Genomic DNA, 6491 nt, shown 5'->3' with positions numbered 1-6491 from the left:
TATATAAATTTAAGAAATATGCATTAAAGCCAGATGAAAAATACGGTGCGGTTGTATTTGGTTGTCTCTGGCTTACTAACCCAGGATGCAATTTTACTTGAACCTCTAAAGGAACTGAGGTAAGTGGAACTCATCATACAGGTTAAACCTTCAAATGCCAAATCAGTGAGGCAAATCGAATATTTGCTAGGCGTAATTTTGAATTTTTTTTTTTGATTCGAGGCTTGCAACAATTTTTCCCAAAAGTCATTTGGTTGGTAGTGATTTTCAGACAGAAAATCGGTTCAGAATTATATGAAGCTTTCCGATGCTGAAAAGATAGCCTACTCATTAAGTGATTGCTCAATGTTCGAACGTTGCTGTTTTTATTCATACAGAAATTGCTAGCTGTGAATGGGAGCGCCCAATTACCGCAATAGATCAGAATTTACGATAGAGTTCAATTATAGCAGTTCGCTGTGATTCAGTCCACCAAAGAAGCGGCGCGCTTAATAGATTCGCATAGGAATACGATCGTTGATCGATTGGGAAAAAAAAGCAGGTCGTTTGAGACATACCAATAATCGACCCTTGTAACCAAAGCCTTGGGCAATCGTATGTTTTTTTGCACAGATCGACACACGCACCTTTCAAAAAGCTGATTATCTGTGCCAACAATGTAAGACGTGATTTGATACTATCGCAGATTCAGGTGGTTTTAACAATATTCTATCGTCCGACTCTCACGACGTTATACAGTTTCATTTGAGTAAAGCGAGCTACAACATACTATTCGTTGGCTGGATCAGGGCAGAAGCAACTAAGCATATATATATATATATAAATATAGTAAACTTTATTAGGTCTAAGACAAGCGACATTTTTCTTTGATGAAGATACTGTTGCTTTGCTAATTGTAATGATGAATAATTGTTATAAAAAAATTGATGATGAAAATTATATCTGCATAAGTAAGTGCAATACGATTTGTAGCTTCTGAATGGGGTCCACCTTTAGGGGAAGACACCACATGGGTGTACAAGAGCTACAAGTATTGGCTTCAGAGTATAGATATTTAGGTTCCAATCAAAATATTAAAGCGCAATATGTCACTAGATTGCTTACTAGTGTACCACACAAAGACGTTTCACTAACATTTTACTTTTTATAATAGTCTAGCAATTTTATTCAACCGTTTACGAGAAAGTCTCAGAATTTCGCAAGCAAATTATATTAAAAAAAAAAACACTTCGTCCTGATTGCTGGACCTTTTTTTTAAATCCAATTTCCGTAAAATTATCAATTTTTCTTTTTTTTTTTTTTTTTTTTCTAATTTTAATCCAAAATCTTTTCCGTCGAACAATTCCCCTTGTGCTAATAGTGTAGGACCAGGAAACTAAGGAATCTGTACTTTGGGATGCTTCAACAGGTTCCGTCATCAGTGGGTTTCCAGGGAAATTTTATATTACACGATAAAAGCATATGGGGCAAACATTTGAATTGTTTCTTTTTATCAGAATAAGAAATAGCGAACAAAGTATTGCGGCTTTCCATCAAAATTAAATAAAAGTCATTTCGATAAACTAAGTCGATGCTAAAGTTACGTAGTAACTGTAGTATGCAACAACCTGCATATAGATATGCAAGTAGAACGGAAAGGTAATATTTTAAAAACAGGCAGTCTCAGTGATCCATGTCTGGTAAAAAAAACTAACTTCAGCTCACTTAGGCTTTGATAAAATTGAGATTTTGTGCAAACTTATATAGTTTAAAGAAAAAGATCATCAGATATCTAGCCGTTGGTTAACTGTATGTTATTCTACTGCAGAAGCGTCTAGAGAGAATGCGTTACGTAGATTTCTCTTTAGGCATAAAGCCCTGTAGAGAACGGTGCGCGAAGAGGATTCAACGTTATTATTATATTGTGGAAGCGAAGTAGGGCACCTCTCCTTAAACAAATTATTGCAAAATTAATGCCTTCACATGTACGATATCTTTATTTAATTGATCTAAACGAAATCAATTATATGGTAAACGAAAACAAACTATTAAAAAAATACAGTTCAATATTGAAGCTATATTAATGGTTCTAGTCAGGTTTTAGAACTACATTTGGTAGAAGGAGACAGTGAATAGACTAGATCGTCTTGAATTTTACTGAGATTTGCAGTCTTAGATTTTCTTCTCCTACAGTCCATCGGGCCATATTATTTCGTGTTATTATATAAAGTCGTTCCAAGTCCGAGAAAATTGGACTGACCTCTTTAAAAACCGATCAGAACTAAATCAGTTTCGGTGAGTTCAAACAAAAAAAACGTTCGACGAACGAGTCCATTTTGTTTGGCTGTACACATGCTTCTGTCTGTTGCGTAAGCATTGTGCTGAATCTAAGTACATCTCGATGATTTAGTTCGCAAAAAAAGAAATAAACAAAAAAATTAAATTTCCATCGGCCCGCGGTACTGTAGTGGTCGACATTTTACCTCACCCTATACAAACAAATAATAGAAGCGCGAACGATGAAACGAATGGCAATCAGAAGTTTTACCTCACGGTTATTCATTGATGTATAGATCATCGTACGATTTAGAACCGCATTGATGGCCCATGTAATTGCTCCAAGCCAAAATTACCGATATCTGTTATACTTATCTTCAATATTAGAGCAAGCATGTTACGCAGCACTTTTCCGTCTTTGCCGTTCGCTCCGGACCGTGTTTTAATGTAGAATTTGTTCACTCCGTTTGTGATCACCTGTGTTAAACAGCGACATGATAAAACGTAAATAGGTAGACTTATTATTACAAGTGCAAACGAATCAAAATGTTAAATTATGGACAACAGAGTCGCATATATTAAGACGTAGGAAGGAGAATTCAAATGCTTTTTTCAAATAACTATCGACGACCTATATGATATGGCAGTGTCCAAACAACGCTGTCGGGACAAGTGATCGCACATCGATGTAGTATCCGGAAATCGGATCGACCCTCCTAACGATGATGCCGTACTTTTGCGGAGTCAATGACGCCACACACTTTCGCTATAGAAGGAAGAATCCGCCGTGAACAAAAAGCGGTGCTATGTCTGATACCATTGAACGTAATAAATTAACCGTGTAAATCAGTTTAGACAGCGGGGTGCACAGCCGGCTGATCTAGTAAAAGAAAGCTAGCCAGACAATGTCAGATATTTTTCGACGTTTCCGCTGAGCTGACATCGGAACGATTCGGTTTTAAGTGTGATGAATAGCACAGTCTCTAGATTTACTTACGCTTCGTGTCACCTAGATTTTCCGTTTTGGCAAAAAGGAAGAGCTCAGGTTTTGAGCGCTTGCTCGTCTTGATCCCACTCTGAGTTGCGCGCAATAATTTGAATAGATTTTGCCTACAAATGAATGGAGAGAACATCAACGCGATCGAAAAGAAAAAAAGCTGTCCGTTAAAAACTAAAAAGCCAGATTATTATTTTTTTGTTTCAATTATATCGTATACACAATGCCACGTCTTGTTTCGATTGCGTCCTGAAATTTGCTGCTCTCGCTTTCATTTCCTTCGTCCGGTAGCGGCGGCGTCGAAGGGAGCCGCTGCGTAAACAATTTGACATACAATACAATGCACAGAAGGAGGATTTTACCTTGGATCACATTGTATCGAACCAGAGTAGCGCCACATATAACTGTGATGTTTCCTCTATATTGATGTGGCACGATGTCAGTTAATGAAATACGGTGCAAGGGTAGACTAAAGAATTTGCACAACCCATACCCCAGAATGAGGGAACACTTACTTCGTGCGCAAGATGACCCCGTCTGCTCGACGCGTAAAACTCATCTCGAGCTTATGTACACTTAAAACTGTCAAGAATAATGGTTTGCCAGTTATGTGGAATCAAAGCAGTACACTTCAAGTACTTTTCGCAAGAAGCAACGATTCCTGGAAATTCCTTGCTGCCTAATACCACTCAGCTCTTCGTGGTGACAACGGTAAGAATATTCTCAGATACTGGAATGACTGCATCGTGAGCAGAGCATTAGCTTAGACGAACGAGCTTCACAAAGTCGCTTTACTTTTCTATTTATAGTGTCGACGGTAAACGATGCGCGAGATCCTTGTATAATTGAGCTGGCTTTTGAACGCTCGCGGTGACTATCTGTGTTTAGGAAACTGCTTAAGTATATACTTATGGGCACCTATAGTTACTATCCGGTCATTACGATTACAGGTGTCCGCACAGGGATCGCACGTTTTGAAGGTGTGTGATCTTTTTGAACACCCTGTACTTGTCATGCCGTTTACAAGCTTGTTCTATAGATAGGTCTTGCAAATTCCATTTGTGTACTCATCGAGAAATCTCGATCAGCTTCTGGAGACATTTAGTTCAATCCCGGTATAAGTATTGCCCCAACTGAGGCACGATGGCACATAATTTCCTCTGTGAATGAGGCTAAGTCGAACCGATGAGCGAGATGCATGTCGTACTAAAATACTAGAAAATATTCCTGATATACCCGTCTTAGGGTTATGACGCGTGAACAATTTGAATTTTCTAATGCAGAAGCCTTTTATTCCACACAATTTTATATTCAATCAATCAATCAATCAATCAATCAATCAAATGCGCTATTCTTGATTAGAAGACAAAAAAATTTAATAGTTACCGATGTCTATTGATCCGATAGCAGAATACCGTACAGCCATTTATCAGAAAAAGGGATCCGTTTGTCAATATTGATATAGACAGTTTCAATAACTTAAAAGATCAGGTGCTCAACACAATCATAGTCTTTCTTTTCGTTTTTCATTTTTACGTTTGCTGTTTCTCTGATCGTAGGGTAGATTATGAAAATTCCTAGGTTTGGCTAAGGTAGCAAGACATGCCGTCGTGCTGCCGACGTGCACTAGACCGAGCGAGGATACCTGTGCCGCTAACGGTCATACAGTTCGAGAGCAGCTATGAAACTGGGTGCAGTAGGTCATATAGATGATGCTGTACAAGTGCATTTTTCATAGGCGTCTGAACTCAAGGTGTTCTGACGTCTAGTCAGAAAGCTAAAAAGACTCCTTCTCTGACGCTAATGTGAATGATATGATTTTTAATAGTCTGATTACTATGATAAACACGAAAGTGCACACATTCTTCTAACTAAATATTTATCATGCTAATACAGAGTGCCCTAGGAAATTTTCCCTAGTAATAACATGAGTTATTATAGATAGCTCAATCATCACACGGTACCATACGTGTTATTTAAGATTTTTGCCACTATGGCGATTTTCCTTGCTTTAACCTCAACAGCTATTCTGTGAGGAAACAGGCATCGTGTTATTTGTCATAGACTGGCTGAAATATCGTCTGCGTGAGATTTTGAGTAGTTCCAGCATCCGATTTAAAATTTATTGCTTTTTCTGAGCAACTTTTGAGTGCATTGCACTTATATTGTTAAGATTTGGCTGAAATTACTTACCTGGTCTACCTTTCCCGACGACTACTTCTTGAAAGACAAACAAGACGTAGACGGTAACTTCTCTACTGCGTAATGGGTATAGTAGTGCAACACCTGAATTTTCTCACGCATTTGTACGTTAACACTTCCTGCACGTCAACAGGTTAAAGTGGCTAATCGACTGTTTTTTTTACCCAGTTGTACTTGCTTTTATTAAACTAATTAAAACGCTTTTAACGCATTCAGTTCACTGGCCATAATATGCCTGCACTTCAGAGGAAAAATACGTGAAGTAAACGTATCAAGAAGCGCATATCGCTAACATTTGTCTTCCTCGAATGTTTGAAACGATCAAATACGGAGCGAAGCGTAAACCAAACCAGAAACTTCTGCTATAATTTAGTCCAAACCACCGTGGAGACTTGTAGGTGCCTGACAGCGAGGCACTCTGACCTACCAAACGGCAAAAATAATTGGTGACGTTTCAGCTGTTGGGCGAAGTGATTTTTCCAAAGCTTTCTTTCTTTCTTTCTTTCTCTAAATAACACGAAGCTGACGCTCGACAAATAGAGCTTTGAAATTTCTCTAGTGTGCATCAGCGATGCGAATAAACCTGAAGCAAACCAGTAGATAACAAATATGGCAAGCATACGGTCGTTGGAAGGTGGACGGCCGTGTTGTCCAACAGTATAATTTTGCGATTATCCAATCTTAGCTGATAATAGTTCCCAGAACGTTCAGACATACCCGAAGGCAATCGGACATAACATAACAGAGACTCTCATAGATTCTTTCCCAGATCTAAAGAACACTAAGTATTATATGGGTATGAAGAATAAGAACAAATTCATCACAATTGGTTTTTTTGGCTTAGAAGATAAGATGGAAGCATTAAACTAGGCCGGAATAAACCGATGTTGAATCACCCAGTGAAGAACAATTCCGTCTAGAACTCACGACCACAAAACGAAAATAGAACGTTTCTTCAGCTAAGTCACGTATTTAAAAAGGCAATCCAAAAATTGCTCTCCCTGTTGAATCGCACACCAGAAAATGAATTATACAA

The 6491-nt window shown here is 38.3% G+C and overlaps 1 long non-coding RNA gene across 1 annotated transcript; it reads right to left on the bottom strand.

Moving 5' to 3' along the window:
• Nucleotides 1-23: 23 nt before the first annotated feature.
• Nucleotides 24-6434, bottom strand: LOC147754795 (uncharacterized). The gene is made up of 3 exons (XR_015329841.1): nucleotides 5447-6434; nucleotides 3254-3366; nucleotides 24-2733 (listed from the first exon to the last, which is right to left on the bottom strand). It is a non-coding gene; the product is annotated as an uncharacterized LOC147754795 (long non-coding RNA).
• Nucleotides 6435-6491: the final 57 nt, after the last annotated feature.

The sequence above is a fragment of the Varroa destructor genome, unplaced genomic scaffold, assembly GCF_002443255.2.
Source record: "Varroa destructor unplaced genomic scaffold, Vdes_3.0 BEIS01000006.1, whole genome shotgun sequence".
Classification (NCBI taxonomy): domain Eukaryota; kingdom Metazoa; phylum Arthropoda; class Arachnida; order Mesostigmata; family Varroidae; genus Varroa; species Varroa destructor.
Note: the sequence above shows the minus strand (reverse complement) of the source record. Positions and strands in the feature narration are given on the sequence as shown.